This window comes from Chelon labrosus (genome assembly GCF_963514085.1).
Source record: "Chelon labrosus genome assembly, chromosome: 5".
In the NCBI taxonomy this organism is placed as follows: Eukaryota; Metazoa; Chordata; class Actinopteri; order Mugiliformes; family Mugilidae; genus Chelon; species Chelon labrosus.
The window spans coordinates 30,622,088-30,641,873 of record NC_140341.1 but is presented as its reverse complement, the minus strand read 5'-3'; the positions used below and the strand labels follow the sequence as shown (position 1 = coordinate 30,641,873).

At 41.0% G+C, this 19,786-nt stretch overlaps 1 protein-coding gene across 3 annotated transcripts in view; it reads left to right on the top strand.

Moving 5' to 3' along the window:
* gulp1a (GULP PTB domain containing engulfment adaptor 1a) overlaps positions 1–19,786 on the top strand; it is an 80,828-nt gene that overhangs the window by 32,235 nt on the left and 28,807 nt on the right. Inside the window, exon 1 of one of the 3 annotated variants that reach the window (XM_084544746.1) lies at positions 15,911–16,255. The exons of the other annotated variants lie outside the window; for them this stretch is intronic. The gene's annotated coding sequence lies outside the window, so the exon portion shown is untranslated. Of the gene's footprint in view, positions 1–15,910; positions 16,256–19,786 lie in introns of those variants that run through there. 3 annotated transcript variants of the gene reach the window in all.

Sequence of the window (19,786 nt, the reverse complement as noted above, 5' to 3'; positions counted from 1 at the left end):
TAGATGATTTAAAAGATTAATTTATTCCATATTAGAGTTTTTTGTTGTTGTTGTTTTTGTTTCATTTATGTGTGCTTTTTCTATACAACCTAATGTTGCAGAGGTTCACTTGGTAATTATTAACTTTTTGTCATCCTTAATTTTCAACAAGCCTTCAGGAAGGCTGCACATAAACACTGTAATTGCCAAGTCCGATTGGGGTTTTGGCACTCTAGTTAGGATTCTAATGATTAGACTGGGGATTCTGGGGAAGTAGAAACCCATGAAAGAGGCTGTATTGCAGTAGTGGGATTTCTCTTTTGTGAAGCCTTCTTCAACAGTTTTTGTCTTAATTTAGTGACTTATCTTAATTAGGTTTTTGTGGCAGATCTTCTGGATTCTTTGAGATTTCAAGGCTGGGGGACTTCTTTTCACAATGAATATATTGTGCTCATTTTAGGCCATAAATGTAGTCAGGACTATTCAAATAGCAGCTCCTACTGATATAAATTTTAGCTGCCTTGTTCTCTCAAGGTTAAAGCGTAAACTAAAGGGTACACTTATTGCACAACTTTCAGCACAGTTCTTTGGGGTTACTTTAGTAAACCTGACACTTAAATGCGCATAATAGAGCTATGCAATTCTAAACATTACAATGAATTATAGATATTTTTATTAAGTTTAAGACTCAATAAGAATATGTTTTGCATGAGGGTCCATGACTAATAATAGCAAGGCTGCACCTTTCGTACTACTTTCCCCAGCACGTAATGATAGTCAAATGCCAGATCTGACATTGACTGAGTTTACATGGTCTTTGGTATCCTGGTTTTGAGGCTTATCCCGGCTTTGAGCATATCTGGGATATGGTGTTTACATGGAACACAGAGAAACCCGGTTATTCATATCCCTGTATACATGATAAATACCAGAAACCCGTTTTCTGATCACTGCATCCTATCTGCGCATGCGTGTGTTACGTCTTTTACGTCTTTTGTTTACAATCCCCCAGTGCGAGGTATGAAAAAACCAGTGTCACGTAGCTTTTCCGCAACAGACTTGAATATGTCGGCATTTCTGTGTTTTCTGCCATCTAAACACGTAGTTATGTTGAGTTCTTTCATTATTTTAAGGCAAAATTCAGTCACTTCGTCACTCCAAAAGTGAGAAGTTCTCGTTGCTGCCATGTTGATTGTATATCTGGTGCGTCACTCGCGCCTGCGCAGACAGTGGGCAGCCGTCAGAGACTGGGATAAGGTGTATACATGCTCCAGTATCCCGGCTTCTATCGGAGTACTCCAGGTGGCAAAACCGGGTTTCTTGAAACCGGGAAATGGGCATAACCCGGTTTCTGAATTCGGGATATGGTGTTTACATGCACAAACACAAAAACGGGACACTTAAAAAAACCCAATCAAAACCGGGATACTAAAGACCATGTAAACTCAGTCCATGTAGACTCACTGAGTAATGACCTGTTAATTCAAGTTGATTCTCATTCACTTCGTAAACATGTATTTGAATGGGAGCGTTACATTTCTAGAAAGCAGGATTGGTGTTGGATTACCAAAAAGCTAATATAAAGGATACACACTTGGTGTAAGATTAAATGTTACATACTGTAATTATTTTCCCTTAGTGTTCAGTGCTTGGGCAACATTTTCTGATTGAAGATCTTTCCATACTGTACGCAGCACATTGCTGGTTGTAAAGTCTACTTCCACAGTCTAGACACACACCATGTTCTAGTTTCCACCGTACTAGCCTTGAACATATTTTCCATCGTTTGGTTTCACATGAGTTTTTTACTTATGTGGAAGGGAAATAGATCTGGCTGCAGACATTTAATCATCATGCACATGTACCCTAAGGTACAGTGGGATAAATTAAGGGATCATCTTATCGCTTATGTTCATAATAAGTACTATACAAGTGAGTAATTACTAGGTACTTGAAAACAAGTGAATCAAGTGAGTCCCAGAGGGATAAACATGTCAGTCAGAAGAGACAGAAATGTATTTCATACGCGCCATTCAGGATATTTCAACCCTGCTGATCACTTAAATCTAGAGGACCCTCTAAAGTGCTGTTCTTTGAAATTTGTAGTCTTGCATCACACATCCTGAACGGAGAACATCAGGGCAAACGAAGTAGCAAATAATTAGGGCAAAAATGTGACACTACGACCAACCTGTACTTAACACTTGCTGTGTGAACTGTAGAATGCCCCTGGTAATCCAGTGGGAAACGAGAGCTGTGACCATGATAACCTTCTTAGCCATAGTAGGTAGAGCGGGTTATCCAGGAACCAGAGGGTTAGCGGTTCGATCCCCGGAATGTCCCACATGTGTCCTTGAGCAAGACGCTGAACCCACAGTTGCTCCCAGTGCATGGTACTGGTGTGTGAATGTGTGAGTGCTTGTGTGAGCAAATGGGTAGATGTGTCTGTGACTGTAAAGCGCTTTGAGTACCAGTAGGTAGAAAAGCGCTATATAAAAGCAAGGCCGTTTACCATTTACCACAGCTCTAAAGCATGTGTCCACTCACACGTGTTATGTAAGTGTCCATCCATCTAACATTTTATATTGAGTTAAATCGAAGTCACCACTGGTTTGATTTAGCTAAACACAGAGGAATGAAGCATCTTTGAACTTTTAAAATATAAAATCGTTTGCTTAAAAAAGATACCTTGTGGAAAGATCAAAATACATATCTCGGACATTGGCTTTTACAACATTGACACTCTGTCCTTTAAGAGTTTGTTACTCTCCAATGGAGGAGTGATCTTAAAAAGAAAAAAAAAAAAAAAAAAAACTGTCACTGATATGATTAATGTTGCCTGCAGCAGCATATGCTAGGTTAACCACAAAACAGCTCTTTGCTGCAACATTGTGTGTGATATACAGTTTGGGAAAGAGGATTTCCCAGAAAATGCAACACTTTAAGTAAGAGACTATGTTCTAAGCAAATCTGTTAGACTCTAAGCCTTTTTCAGCATTTTAATTAAGCTACCAGTTTTGACTGCATATTAATACCTTGTAGATATACACTGATCAGCCACAGCTTTAAAAGAACTGACATCAGCAGTAAATAACATTGACCATGTTGTGACAGCACAATATTCTGCAGGGAAACTTTTGGACCTGACATTTGTGTGGATGTTGTGTACCACCCACCTAGACCAGACCAGTCACCCCCATCCTATAGCAATGACACTCCTTGATGGCAGCAGCCATCCCCAGCAGGATGCAGCCTGACACAGGCACACACACAAAAACGGTTTTGGAATTAAAAAAAACAACAACATAAAAAACATGAAGAGCAGCACAAGGTGTTCAGCTGGCCTCCAAATTCACTAGATCCCAAACTGGTCAAGTATCTGTGGGATGATCCACAGAGGCCCCTCCCTTCAACCCATAGGACCCTTAATTGATATAGCCAATGTCAAGAGAAACCTGTATCCAATATTTACAGTGATAAAAACTGCATGGTCCCATTTTTGAGGAAAGTGTTACATCCTTGCAGTCAAGCAGCGCTTTATTCTCAGTTCAGTTCTGTTCAATTGTATATACAGTTGAAACTAGATGTTTACATACACTGTGTTAACCCATTCAGGCCTAAACACTCTTCTGTAAACCCCCTCTCAAAACCTGAGGTTTTTCAGAATATTTCAACACTTAAACCTTAATTTCTCAGGCTCTGTAGCAGATAAAAACATGAGATAAAAAGCATTTGACAGCTTACTTCTTTGGCTTTCAACTTGACTGACTTGCTAGGGCATAACCTTCAAATGCATTTTTTTTAAAAATCAATGAACTCCAAAAATTGTGAAAATTTTGAAAATCAGTAAAGATCTATTTTTTCAATTACTTCGTCAATATCACTTCCTTCACTTGAGTCAGCCATGACGGATCGCTAGCACGGTGTTTAAAATTTACGATCAAAACATACTCCACGTGTAGGCTTATTTCGACCAATCACAAAGTGTTTTATTAGTCACATGAGTTTAAAAAAAATCCCTACACATCTCTGTCACTCACCCAAGAATATTTGCACAGTGCATATAATTGGCCATGTGCCTCGAAAAAGACGACAACGCTCAAAATGACACAGACGCGTTTGCCGGCCTTAATGGTAACTACGCATAGATGTGTGATCCGGTCTGAATGGGTTAAATGACACAACCTTTTTTCCTCACTGTCTGAAGTTAAATCAGACTAAACCTCTCCTGTTTTAGGTCAGTTAGGATTACCAAAATTATTTCTATCTGCTAAATGCCGTAATAATGAGAGACAATTTGTTAGAGAATTTTTTATTACTTTCTTCAAAGTCAGAAGTTTACATACACAAAGATTACTATGTCTTTAAACAATGAAGGAAAGCCCTGTCATGGCTTTGGAAGCTTCTGATAGGTTAACAGACAACATTTCAGTTGTCCAAGTGTTCATTGGAATGTTTCTTTGCAGAGTAGGCTGGTTTGTTGCTGTTGTTGGTGTTAGTTGCTTTGAGAGTTAGTAGTGCTGTGTCAGATTGCATATTTTGTGGAGAATCATTGTACTGTAGATAGTAAGATACAGAGAGAAATAGATAAATTAGTTACATAGTTAGATAACACTGGATTGGAAGATAGACATAGTTACATAAATGGCACCATTTAAATGGTTCCTTACATAATATATGTGAAGAGTATATAGGGTTACAATCCGACATGTCAAATAGGAAACATGGTCTTCAGTAACTAGTATCCTTATCATTATTATTATTATTATTATTATTATTTTATCCACTTGAAACCATACAGTAGTCTAGAGCAATCAAACATAAATTTGCTATACAATCCTATTTTTCGAACTCTCACTCAGACTCTGAGTCAGACATGCGTGTATTTGGTTCGGACAAATCACGTGTTTTATGACGTATGAACTATTTCACTGCTTCATTCGGAAACCTGTCACTGGTTTGGTTGTCTCGGCTCTTCGGGAGAGATGAGATGAGTCTTCGAAGCAAATAATGACTGAGTCAAGAGAGATTTGGTTTGACAGTGTTGCATTCAGTACAGATATTCTCTTACGCTACTAACCATGATGCCAAGAGCAAATGAAAATAGATGATGTAAGCGCTGCAACATAAACATTGGTGTGTATTACCGAAGGTTCATAGAGCGTAGTAGTGACGTAAATCAAAACCGTCCAACGACGAAAGTGTAACACGAAAGGGGCTAGTGGTACATTGAAAAAACAACGGTCTTTCGTTAGTGAAGCAAGGGTTCGATTCCCATTGATTGCTTTTTTATGTATTTTATTGTTATATGTATATAATGTATGTGTTATCAGCTTTAAACCACATATCCATGTAATATAGTCGAACAGAAATGTGCATGACAAATCAAGTCCCATACAAGCATGAACCAGTAAGACACATCTCGATTGTACTGCATTTTATGGTCCGCTAGATGTCCTAATAGAGCACTGTGTCACTGAAGCTTCGAGTAACCTTTTTTTGAATCACGTGTCGAGGCTTCAGCAAAGCCTCGATTGGCCATCACTACTTGCAGCTCTGGCGGTTTCTGTACTCACTGCAACATGCTTTGCATTTAGATGGGACCGTAGGGTTGAAGTGCTTCGGTGGTATGCATATATATATATGTATAGCTGGATAGTCGAGCGGTTAGAGACGTGGACTATCCCACCCAGAGTGGCTAACCCAGGACCCTCAGAAGGGACCCATCCCTTCCAACTACCGGCCAATAACTAGAGCCCGACCGATTTATCGGCATATTAGGCATTTTCCAAACTATCGGTATCGGCATTTATAATGGCCGATAAATGAATATTTCAAAAATAAAATAAAAACGAAACACCCTTCAACCATGTCATGAGTGTTGGCGTTGTATAGAGTTTGTCCACCAGAGGGCACTCTACACCGTCCCTGTTGGCAACACTCGTGTATAACGCGCCACACATCCTGCAACCTGCTGATCCAGCCAGAGTCGGGCAGAGAGAACCAGTTATCCGCGAGTAAGATCATCGGTGAAGTGTGTTCATGATGAGTTGGTCACGAGACATACCGTAAATTCCGGACTATAAGCCGCTACTTTTGTCACTTGCTTTGGGCCCTGCGGCTTATACAACGAATTATGGATTTTTACAGCTAACGGTCACCAGGGGCGCACTATCATGTCATAGACGATGACACGAGGATTAAGAACTGACTTTTCTGGTATAGTAGGCTGGTTATTTTGATACAGTAAACGGCCGTGTTACTGCACCTTTACTGCTGTGTTACAGGCAAGCACTTTTAAAAACGAATAAAATTTAGCCATTTAACGTTATTGCCTCGTCAAGCGTTGTAAGCTTTGTTTTTTGTTATACTGTATTATTTGTGCACTGCACGAATGCTGTTTGTAATGTCAAAGATGTGAACGTTTGATCGAAAGATTTATGTTTGTCAGATGTAAATAAATGGGACGCTTTGCGTTTCCAAACAGTCATTTCTGTCCCGACAATCCCCTCCGTGGTAGAAGAAACCCTTACGGTAATTAAACATTAAAACACCAGCGGTTTATAGTCGGGTGCGGCTTATAGTCGGGTGCGGCTTATATATGGAACAATCTGTAGTTTCCCCAAAATTTAGCTGGTGTGGCTTATATTTAGGTGCGCCTTATAGTCCGGAAAATACGGTACATTGCTTGAATAACAATTAAAAGAACATCCCCATCAGTTCTCTTAACTCAAATAAGCATGACAAAATTCGTAACTGTCATGTCCAGTTTTGCTGCTGTTAAATAAGCCGAGAGTGAAGCGGAATTAGCTAGTAATTACGTTACGTTGTTACAGTGTAGTTGACTGACTGTCCTTTTAACTTTTGACAATGTAGTAATTTAATAGCGTGACAGTTATAGCAATGAGACGTATCATCTCTCCTTGGCCTGTTTTTATGTTTTACAATTTGCAGTATGACGTTATCCATTGCTAAATTATGGCTCATCATAGACTAGCTAACCACAAAGCTAGCTAATGCCACTGTCAGTGGAAGACCGCTAACGTTAACATTAATGAGCTTGGACTCCATAAGCTGGCCAAAGGAGGAGATAGAAGCCACAGACATTAAGACAAGAAAGCTCCTCACCGTGCACAGAGGGTTTCACCCCAAATCCAGCACTCTGAGACTGTACACTAAGCGGAATGAGGGAGGCTGAGGACTGGTAAGCATCATGGCTACAATCCTGGATGAAACATCAAAAATCAAAGAGTACATCAGAAAAATGTCCACAAAGGATGAACTGCTAAGTGAATGTCTCAGGCAACAGAAACCAGATAAGAGTGCAGAGGAAGAGGAGCAGACAACCTGGAGGGACAAGCCCCTACATGGCATGTACCACCGCCAAATTGAAGAAGTGGCTGATATCAAGAAGACCTACCAATGGCTGGAAAAGGCTGGACTCAGAGACAGCACAGAGGCACTAATCATGGCAGCACAAGAACAGGCCCTAGGTACAAGAGCCATAGAGGCCAAGATCTACAAGAGTAGACAGTCCCAAGGTGCAGACTACACAAAGATGCCGTTGACACAGTCCAGCACATAGTAGCAGGGTGTAAGATGCTAGCTGGGTCAGCGTACATGGAGAAACACAACCAAGTGGCTGGAATATTGTACAGGAACATCGGTACCCAATATGGAATAGCAGTACCCAAATCCCAATGGGCCGCACCACAGAAGGTGGCTGAGAACAACAGGGCCAAGATTCTATGGTCCTTCAGCTTCCAGACTGACAAACAGGTCCAGACTAACCAACCGGACATAGTGGTGGTAGACAAAGAGCAGAAGAAGGCAGACAGATGTGGCGATACCAGCTGACACCAACATCAGAAAGAAGGAACAAGAAAAGGTTGAAAAGTACCAAGGGTTGAAAGAGCAGCTGGAGCAGATGTGGAAGGTCAAGGCGAGTGCTCCTACTCCCCGTGGTAGTAGGAGCACTCAGAGCAGTGACCCCCAAACTGGGGGAGTGGCTCCAACAGAACCCAGGAACAACATCAGAAGCCTCAGTCCAGAAGAGCACAGTCCCAGCTAAGATACTGCGCAGAACCCTCAAACTCCCAGGCCTCTGGTAGAGGACCCGAGCTTGGGAATGACACAGATACCATCCCAAGCGGGTGAGAGGGATGGGGTTTTTTTTAGTTTTTTTTTTACACATATATATATCTATATAGATATATATATATAATATAGACATCACAGCTTACTGTAAGACACTCAACAGACAATTATGATTGCTCAGCACTCAAATGGATAGTCCTACAACCAATCAGAGCCATTTAGTTGTAGACACATTCAGCATTCTCCCACTGAGGGATATATTAAAGGATTATCTATCTATATAATAGTGTCCTTCCAGTAGAGGTCAATCAGATAAATGACAAAAACAACACCATTTATATTTGATTATGATTGCTTCATGGCATTAGTTACAGAGTACATGTAAAAGTACTTAACTGAAGATAGATAGATTCTTTATTGCCCTTTAGGGAAATTTGTTGCCACAGTGTGTATAGAGCCTCAAATGAATACATATATACAGAGAATATCCACAACATATACACCTACACACATACAAGATAGCACCTATACACAGTTAGCAGGCTATTTTGTTCAGTGGCGCTATGGCAGAGGGGACAAAACTCCTGCCATAATGTGTCCATTTCCAGGCGTGTGATCTGTATCTGCATAGAAGAGGGTGTACTAGGTCATATGTTATTGTGCGTGTGATGGCTTTGTTGTTGTAGTCTGGGATGTTGGGCATGGGGAGACCAATAATTTTGAAAGCGTTGTGTGTAATATGTATGAATTTGTTCATATTAGGTGCAGTTAACATGGTGAAGGAAAAAGGGGAACAGTAGAGGAGAATGGATTGAATTACACTTTTGTAAAGCAACAACAGAAAGTGGGGGTCAACAGAAAGTGCTTTGCGTTTGTGAATCTTTGTTGGCAGGGTTTGTCAATATCGGTGATGTGTTGTTCAGCGTTCAGTGTATTGTCCAGGACGAGTCAAGATACTTGAAGCAGTCCACTATCCAAAGTTTCATTGTTGACAAGAAATGAACATTGCTTAGACTGATATTCATCTGAGTTGGCTGTGAGAACATTAAAATCAGTAGGCTTTCTTATCCACATCTAATCTTCTGTGCATTTTTTGTTAATTCTATAACAAAGGATCCATCCAGTCACTTGAGTTTAGTTTCATATTATTGATAATTCTTCTTAAATGAGCGATTGTTCAAAACAAACACAAAAGAAGAAAAAAAAGTCCTTTATTTAGCTCCAGCGCACATAATTACATATGTGTACAGTATAATCTTGGGCAGAGTGTTCTCTGTTCTCTTCTAATGTATAATCACAGTCCACAGGACCATCTGCTGATGACAGTATTGTAATAGGCAGTTTTGAGACCCAAGGAAATTTTTCATTGTTCTAATAATTATTGCAATAAGTATCCTATTTTGTTGTGGAAGCAACTGCATTTGGATAGCCCTACACCCAGTCAGAGCTATTTTGTTATAATCAAATTCAATTCCACTGTGCACGATGTGGTTGGCCCAGCAGATCTTTGCATTCTCCGTTCATAGACCAACTCTCTACCACTGGTGTATCCATTTCAAGTTACGCACCCCTGAGACCAGTGATGGAATGGATAAGCACCAAAACAAAACCTAAATTTGCTTCAGAATTCCTTAATGCAGATCATACCTTTCTTCCAGATTCTTGCTGCAGAGACTAAAGGTGAGTTTAGGCACTGAACTGAGAAAACAGTTCAGTGAAAAGGAATTAATTTATTCATATCAATAACACATCATTATAGCAGACACAGTGTAACCTTTTGAGCGATCCAGGCCAAGTGTGGAGCAGCATGAAGAGCATTAGCATTGGACACCCTCCTGTTTTCACCTTGTAACCCTTGATATTGCATAGCTTTTTTCTTTTAATTAGTTTCCTTGTGTAGAATCAGCAAAAAATCAGTCAGTTCACGACCTATTGAGTTTTCCTGATGTAGTGTAGAAGCAAATTGATTTCAAAGTGATGTGTTCCTGTTTGTTCGAAATGAATATTAATGTAACAATTAACTCCTTAAGACAGACAGTGCCTGTGAACACATATTGTAGGCTGTGCTGTTTGTTTCTTGGAGAGTTGTTGATGCCAAATGGATACACACTTTAAACAATTCAGAAGTAGAATATGGAAACACCTATATTTCCTTCTGATTCAAGGCGTAATTGATACAATATTGTTATAATGTTGCATTTAACCTTGATTCGGTTTGTGTTCACAGGGAAGTAAAGACAAAGTCCCAACACTATGTGCTTGCAAAAAGTTTAGTGATTTGTCATAATTTTGCAGGAAAATTGGATTTGAGAGAATAATCAGTACTGAGTGTGACCACTGGCATTTATTGCTGTTCTGTGATTCATGTACCAGTGTTTTGTATATGGCCAACCGGTGTAAATTGACCAAGCGGACAAACAACACACGACCACTTTGGAGAGCTTTTGCAACTGAGCTGAGTCTCTGTTTGAGTGTGATTGTTGTGTTCACACCACCTTAAACAAACTGGGCACCCTAAGAAATAACCTAGGGTCGAGTTAGGCTTACTTATGGTTTGTAGAGTTTCCAAAAGTAGCATGGGAGGTAAATCCTTAAGCTATCAGGCCCCTCTCCTGTGGAACCAGCTCCCAGTTTGGGTTCAGGAGTCAGACACTCTCTCTACCTAAGGTTAGGTCTAAGACACCTTATTTGATAAAGCTTATAGTTAGGGCTGGCTCATGTGACAGTTAGTTATGCTGCTATAGGCCTAGGCTGCTGGGGGTTGATGCACTGAGCACCTGTCCTCTACTCTCTTCTCTCTCGTGCCAAGCCCCTATCCTTGAATTTATTTTCTCTGGCACCGAGGTCCTATCCTGGAATTTCTTTTGTCTGGCTCCGAACTCCTATCCTCTAATTTCTTATCTAATTTCTTCTTTATTACTACTCATGCAATTGTGTGCTACTAACCCCAACCCTACTCACGATTAGATTCTACCTGCATGCTTTAGTCAGATATATGTACCTATGACAGATGTATGTTTATCTCATTATCTTGACCTATGCTCTCTAATCTCTCTTTTTTTCTGTCTCTACCCAGCCAGGCTTAAGCAGATGGGTCCCTCTATATGAGCTGGGTTCTGCTCAAAGTTTCTTCCGTTTTTTTTTCTTGCCACAGTTGCCTTCATGCTTGCTCTGGAGGTTTCAGACCAGTTTTGTAAAATGTCTTGAGACAATTTGCATTGTTATTGACTTGAAAATAATGTGAATTAGGGTTTTTTTGACAATTGAATATTTATTTTTTTGGGGCAAAATACAAAACGAGCATGGGTGTCTGTCACAATAATGGATGAAATTTTCAGTCAGAAAATAAGCTGCTGTTGCCATAATGGTGTCCTGTTGAAAGGTGGAAACTTTCAGTGAATACTGTAATAATAACACGGTAGCACTTGTGTATATATAGCAGGTATTAAACCTGATACATTAAGGCTGTTACATACTCCGCGAGAAGTGAGAAATTTGTTCTCGCAGCTCTCGTTTGGGAGTTCTCGCAGCTTGTTCTTGACGCATCAACCGGGCTTGTGATTGAAGAAATTGGAAGTGGGTGTTGTTTAGGGCTGCCACAAACGATTATTTTGATAGTCGATTAATCACCAATTATTATTTTGATTAGTCGACTTATCGGATCATACGTAAATTGAATGTAAAACATACAGCTTATCGCACCAGCATGAAGCTGCTCTTGTATAACCATCATTAGTTTTCAGCTTGGAGTGTTTAAGGTATATGCTAACTAAAAATAAAGACAATTAAGATGATAGTTCATTAAAACTTTAACGTTTACAGCTATATGAGTAAGTAGTAAGTTAGCTCTCTGTTCATGCTAATATTAGCAGCTAACTAGCCAGTTAGCTTACCGAGACGACGGTCCCTATTCATTGTTCTCACAAGTAGAGTTTGTACAAGTTATAAATACTTATTAATTACTTATAATGTTGAGCAAAATTAGTGGTGCCACTGATAACGACGCGGCAGACTCGCCGCTCTGGCCCGGTGCTTCTGCCGTGGTGAGTGTGTTGTCTGTGTTTGTGACTGTAAGCCGTGCGGTGCGCGTGTCTGGGCGAGACAGAACTTTAGCTTGTTGTTTGTTTTGAAGCGAATTTCTATCGAAACGGAGCTGTCTTCATGGAGTTCGTTCTTGCCGGCAGAAACACACGAACAGCCAATCAGCTAACAGACGGGCGGACGCAGCGTGCGGAAAAAAACTATCATATCCCCGGACGTCACCAGTAACAGGCAAACAGCCAATCATTCAGCAGCTGTGTAGTTCGGTTGCAGTAGTTGCCATGTGGGTTTGTTTACAAGGGAGTAGCATGCATTGAGAAGCCAGGAGGAGAGTAGAGCCGGCCGCTATGTAGCGGAAACTGGCACCGGTATATAGTAATCCACGGCAGTACCGTCGTGTAGAATTTCTAGTATAGTACGATTTGGCACCGCGGGGTACCGTGGGTACCGTGGGTATCGTGCAACTCTAGTCACAACAGGTAGCCACAACGTGCTTCCTTTTCAGGTGCTCGTGCATCGCAATTGTGCTGCCGTGAAAGGCAAGTTCTGTCTTGCAGATATTGCATTGCACACTTTTATCTTTTGTTTTCTTAAAATGATCCCACACTGTTGAGCTCCGTTGCCGCCGGGTAGCCATGATACCAGAGCCCGTCTGGTATAACTTCCGGTGACATCACAACTGACCCCGATTACCACTACTGCGCATGTGTGTCAAGGACAGAAAGGCAGACGCGGGCGTCTCAGACAGTGGAAGGTGCCGCAGACGTTTTGAGAGAAAAACAAAGATTTAAAAAAAAAACGACGCGTCGACTATTAAATTAGTTGTCGCCGATTTTAATAGTCGACATAATCGTGACTAGTCGAGTAATCGTGGCAGCCCTAGTGTTGTTAATGCGAAAAAGCAGAAATGCTAGTGGCTGGCGGAAATGCTCTGTGAGCTCCCATATGCTATTCCCAGTGTGACCGCTAATCTCTCCTAGATAGAGATTGGCATACTGTGTGTGGGTCCAAGCTGAATGAATGGCATGATCCGACGGACACGATCATCAAAACAACTGGTCGATATCCATAAATGATAAGAAAAGTGCCCCTTGTTGTCCGTCTCCTGCATCTGTCATTGTTTCTTGCTTCATAGTAGTTCTTTGCTCATTTGGAAAATGTAAATGATAGAATTTTTAGCCATGCCAGCAGCATGTATGGTGGGCGTCTCAGACAATGGGACGTCAGCAGAAGAACGACTGTATGGACTTCTTTTCAAGTTTGTACAGACTTTCACGGTCCCCAGAGGAACGCTCCTTGTGACTTTGCGTTGATCTTCTGACTTTACTTCTATCACCACTTTTAGGTTGACTTGTGATTTTTTTCTGGTGATATGGGCTCACGTGAGTGAAGGTGCAGATGTTCATGTCAGCCTCGGCATGTTTCTATAGTAAAATGCTAAACATCAGCAAATCACAAGCGCATTAACAGTGTAAATGTCATGTTATCAACATAAATCCAACATCACGGAGGCAGTGAGATGAGAGGCCATCTGGTTTAATCTTAACATTCACATTCTAATCTTTGTGCTGCTTGTGATTGGCATTTAGTTGGCAATTCCTGCCTTTTAGATTTGAATGTGAAAATCCTTGCTTGCCAGAATGATTTAATCACCAGCTTTGTGAGACTCCAGGGATTGCAGTGCTTGTTTTTGACACTGCCTTGTTAGAAAATATACAGCCTGTGTTGACACTGACACAAGGACAGCGCTTCTGAAGCTCTCGAGCCTGTTTTCACATTCTTGAGGTCAAAAGCAAAATGCTGCACTCCTGCTATTGACCAGTTGAAACATGAGCTTAATTTATTCTGCTGTCATCTTCCGCTTCATATTAAGGTTAGTTTGTATTCATTTCAACTTTGCATTTTGTACTGTGTGAAGTAGTGGTGGGTAGAGAGTGATCATTTCCACTCATGGCGATCATCATTGTCAGAAGATTTGTTGTTGTGAGTGCAGGGTCGTATGCTTGCCATCTCAACTGCAAATACATGTCTGGTATCACATTGCTACCTGGCATTACTGCTTAGATGGAACAGAAATCATGTGGAGGTTGCAAATCTCAATAAAAATCCGCTGAGATGCTTCTCAATGAGATGCACATTCCTTGTTCTCCACCCACTTGCCACAAACACACTCACGCACACATCTCAGACAAGCGCTGGAATAATTGGCATCTGAAATTGGAATATAAGTTTAAAAACTATAAACACTGGTAGCAGGGTGAAAATACCTATTGTCCTGGTTGATTCTTCTATGCAGCTTTCCTACTGAACATGGAAAAAATAGTATAATGCCTGCATGCAGCCTAGTTACCAAATAACATCTGAACGATGAGTCATTGGAATTGTTTTCATCTGTTGACCTAGATGCATTTGAGCTGTTGTGTCTGCCGTGCTCCTTTCCTGCTGTCATGAACTTCTGAGCTTCTCAGGAAATGGGCAGATTTTCTTAGAATGTTATGATCTGCCAACAAATGTGTCTTTTACATCCTTGACATACAGCCAATGTAGTAGACACAGACGTGCATTAGACAAATAAGTGAAAAAGACAAGTTGAAGTGGCATAGGTTAATTCCAACTCTAGTGCTTCCACTCTGTCTGTACTCCCCCCCCCCCCCCCCCCCCCCCCCCACACACACTTCTTTTGAACTAATTTTATCTGGGTCTGTGTAGCATAAAGGGCCCCACTTTCCCAGAAAGTGTCTGGGCCAGCCACTTCCCTTACCCCGTCGCAGCTGTTCATACAAGATGCAAAACATGAAATGATACAGGGCAGAGCGAAGAAAAAATAAAGCATGAACAGAACGGCACAAATCTGTAGACCCTCCCTGTTTTGCTCTCTCATGCAGAAACCAAAGTTCTGCCGGCCAGCAAAAACACACCACCGCCGAAGGCCCTGGCAAAGCTGAATCTCTAACCAGACCCACAGAAAAAAAAACAACCTTTGTAAATTGGCTGGCAAGTGTTAGTGACCCTTTTTCAGTCTTTTTAAAAGTCTGGATTATTTCCCAAACACACGGTAACCTCTTCCGAGCAAATTTTCCTCTTAGTTGTTGCAGTTCACGTACATAAAATCTGTACACTTTGAAGCTCAGGTATGAAATGGAAAATACACTAAACACTCATTCATTCACATCAGTGATAACATACCTGAATATGTCTAATTTGTCTCATTATAGAGACAATGGGACATAAAAATATATTCTTATAAAGAAACGTAGTTATGTTATTCATTCATTTTCTGTAGCCATATCTCCTCTGGAGGATCACCTGGTGGTTTCGAACCCAGAACCTTCTTGCTGTGAGGCATCAGTGCTAACCGCCACACCACAGTGCTGCCCCACCATTATGTAAGAGTTGATATATTAGAGTCTATATAAACTAGTTATATTTTTTTGTATTTGTGCTTTATTTTTCTTTTGTGAATGAGAGCCTCAGACAATTTTCTCATATGACTCCAGGGAGTAAATATTAGCTCAGGTTCAGGACTTTGTAAGTTCCATTGTCACTTTTTTTGCCACTGTCCTCTGGTCTTCACTGAGTGTGTTCTAAAAGGACGATTGAGTGTCAGATTTTAAAGCTGTATAATGCTGGAAAAGGAAAGGGTGTTATTAAGTTTACATAATCCTACAGTGAGGCTTTTAGTTCTTTAAGTCAGGGAAGTATTGTGACTTCTACTTCATAATATTTTCACCATACTGTTGTTTTGATTGATGCTGAGATGCTGACGTAAGCCTGTTGCTAGAGCACATAGTGTGATGATGAATCACATACTGCAGCAAAGGGGTCAGACTGCAACCTCTGGCATGATGGCTTTTATAGGTCATCTCTGGTATGCCGTGGTGCATCACAGTGAAATAGTTCCCGTCGAAAGGGGTCTCTTTTTTGCACATGCACAACTCCTTTTGGACAAACTGTGGGCGGAGGAAGTTGCGTTTGAATGTCAAGTATCTTGTGTCAAGGCAAAAGCTCCTTGTTGAGTTTGCAATCCCCATCATCTCTGTACTGCAGTCCTCAGTGTACTACCATCTGGGCCACAGCTGAAAACTATTAAGATCCGCTGGGACTTCCTCTTCACCATTCCACCCCAGTTTGAAAGCAAGTAAGTAGCTTTAATCTCAGCTCTGTTGTTGTTTGCATGTTTCTGTCCTTACTCTCAGAGATCCGTTCTCCTCCTCAGCCTGTAAAGGGCAGAGTTGTTTCTCCGTGATAAAGTATTTCAGGGTGCTGCATTGGATCCACCGGAGTTAAAATGCCCGGCTGTGAGAGAGCAAGCCTGGCTTTTAGATTAGACACCAACACTCCACGGTTGATTCAACTGAGGAATTCTGAGACTAAATTCATAAACAGATTGTAGCTGCGATGTTGTATGCTTTGCTCCTAGCCAGCAAGACTCCAGAGACGGGGTGAGAGCAAAGTGAAGCAAACAAAGGATCTTTGTTGATTTTCTTTTCTTAGGCATTATGTTGAGACCACAGTGCACGCTCTGCTCCTATCCCATGTTGAAAGCCTGCTGCATTCTGAGTGCATATGGGTCAGATTAGTGAGAGGCTGAGAGGCATTTTGAAATGGGATGTTAACTTGCTTTTCTTTCTTTTTTTCTTTTAAACATTAAGATTTTGTCAAACTTCATCATTTGGTTTCGTTTTTTAGACGAGTAGAGAAGAGTGCACAAGGGCTGTGCTAATTTCCTGAAAGATTCTTTCCCAAGCAAAATTCCAAATGTTTGACTCAAACTAAGTGAGGTGCTGGCTCATATTTTCCACAGATTTGACTAAAACTCCACAACCACACTTCAGATTACCTATTACCTGCTATGCAAGCCTGTCTCAGACTTTGTGTGTTGCAGTATCATGTTTTGAAAGTACAATTTATCTGCTTTCTGTGATTGAAAGACTGAATTTTTTTTGTCCATTCTGTATTATTAGACTCAACAATGTTGGATTCATAATAATGGAGCATAAATGTGACAATAATGAGAGACTATTAGAACATTTCATATTATTAGTATGTGTATGTGTACTAGTGGTGAGGTGTTAGCAGACCCATACGGTGCTTCCATTGCAGCTGGTAAACATCGAAGGGAGACTGAGAATGTTTGTAGCTCAGTGTTAAGTCTGTGTGTCGGCCGATGCCTATGTGTCTTGGGGTCGTCAGTTCTCCCAAGGGGGTTCTGTAGAATCACCCGACAGGAAGCCATTAAAACAGGCCCGACACTGCAGCTGTCAGTCAAAATGAATGACATCACAGTCAAGTGTCAGGCGAAAGCATTGCACTGGATCCAAGTATGTCACATACAAACAAAAAGGTAGACAGGCTTTGTCTGATGCCAGACCTTTCTACTGTGGCTGTCAAAATGAGGCAATTTTTGTTCCAAGCACATAAAGCTAGTGACTTTTAGGTATGTCCTAAGCTATCCACCTCAATGCATTTTTAATGATTAAGCATTGCATTAAAAGCACAATAAATTTGCAATCTTTTATTTTGTTGACCCACATTTGACTAATAGAATTTCAGCTGTTGAAATAATTCATTGTGCTTTTTTCATTGTGCAGTTTCTATTGAATAGGAATTTAATATATATAAAAAATACCCTTTCACCCCTTGTTGGTGGTCTTTGTTTCATTCCTTCTAGATCTGGCCCTCTACCTGAGTCCTGGAAGCTTGGGGGTTCTGCACAGTATCTTAGCTGTTCTTAGTAGGGGTTGTACTGACTAGTCGACATTACTGCTGTGCCATGACACTTTAAGCAGGAAGACGACTAGTCGCCGATTACGTGACAATAACAACAGGTGAAGACAGGTGAAGAGTCCAGTAGGTCACTGCAGCAAATTGGCAGCGATTCATCAAGTATGTGGAAATACTTCACTAAAGATGAAGCCCATACTGCCATAACATGTAGATAAGTAAGTCAGTTCTGAAATACAACAAATGTGCTAATGCATTACACACTCATCTGAAAAGGCATCCGCTAACGCCAAATCCTCTCAACGACAGTCAATTAGTGACTTCACTAAATGTCCTGTGGTAACCTAGAGAAGAAGGCTGCTAATCAACAATTTGTTTGTGAATTTCATTTCTAAAGTTATTAGAGCTTTACAGTACACAGAAAAGACTTATATACCGCTTTTTTTTTTTAAATTTTATTCCTGGCTACATTATCCTATCTTACAACATGCTGTGAAGTACTATTAAACTGTATTGACGGTGCCGACTTATAGACTAAACATATCTGCAACACACAGTATGTTCAGTTATGTTGTGTTTTATTAGTTGACGTTCTTGCTGTGGTTGTAGAGCGTGTTTTTTTTGTCCTTGATGTCTGAACCATGCGAGAGACGGGTTATGGCTGAAAGTTCGCAGAGCGAGACTCGCATATTAGAAATGTCAGACTGTTTATTTTGTTGATGTATGCTACTGCCGATAGTAGCCTGTGTTCAAGCTTCTATAAACAGGCAGAAAAGCCGATGTGAAACCCTACAATATGTATGCAGGTCAAGAATATAATTTCATTGTTGAAAAGCATTACTTTCTACTGCGTTTTTATGTGTGACGTCATCGACTAGTCGACGTCAATTCAAATTTCACCACATATTAGTTGACTTAAAAAAATCTGTAGTTGTTCAACCCGTAGTTCCTAGTACTGCACTCCTCTGGACAGAGATCTCAGTTGTTGTTCCTGGAATGTGCTGGATCTTGGGGGTAACTATCTCAAGTGTTCTGATCACCACGGGGACCATTGTTGTCTTCACCTTCCACATCATTCTTCTTTCAGTTCTTGGTATTTCTTTAGCTTCTCATGGTCCTTCTTCCTGATGCTGCTATCACTCGGGAATGCTACATCTAACACTCTGGCCCACTTCTGCTGTTGGTCCACCTCTGGTTGGTTAGCCATCACCAAGTTTTACGTCTGTATCTGGAAGTCCCACAGGACCTTGGTTCAGCCATTCCCCACTACTTTTGTAGGTGTCTCCTACTTTGACATTGGGACTGCCAGCCCATACTCTGCACAGTTGTTCCTGTACACTATGCCAGCAACTTGGTTTTGTTGTTCTATGTATGCCTTGCCTGTGAGCACCTTACACCCTGCCGTCTTACCTTACCTTACCTTACCTTATCACCCACCCACACTGCTGTTATGCGCTGGATTGTTTCAGAGGCATCTTCACACAACCTCCACCTATGGTCACTCCAAGACCCCAGTCTCCATTGATCTTGTACCAGACTGCTATGATTAGTGCCTCTGTGCTGTCTTTCAGTCCTGCCTTTTCCAGCCACTAGTAGGATTTCTCAATATCACACATTTATCTTGTCTGCCAGTGCAGGAATTTGGCCTCTTATGATGTTCCCTGCACATCTTTCTCTTCTCTTCATTTGCTATACATTTCATCAGTAGGGCCATCTTCCTGATGTACTCCTTTTTTTTTGCTTCTGGATAGTGGCTGTGATGCACACAAGTCTAAGGCCTCTTTTCTTCCTCTTAGTGTGCAACCTCAGGGTGCTAGATTTGGGGTAATATATGTATGGTTTTTGGCTAAGATAGCTTTTTCATGTTATTGGATGGAAATAAAAAGAGGCTGCCCCCTTATATTTTCCACCACTCTGACATTCCTCTTTCCCTAACTTTGACTAA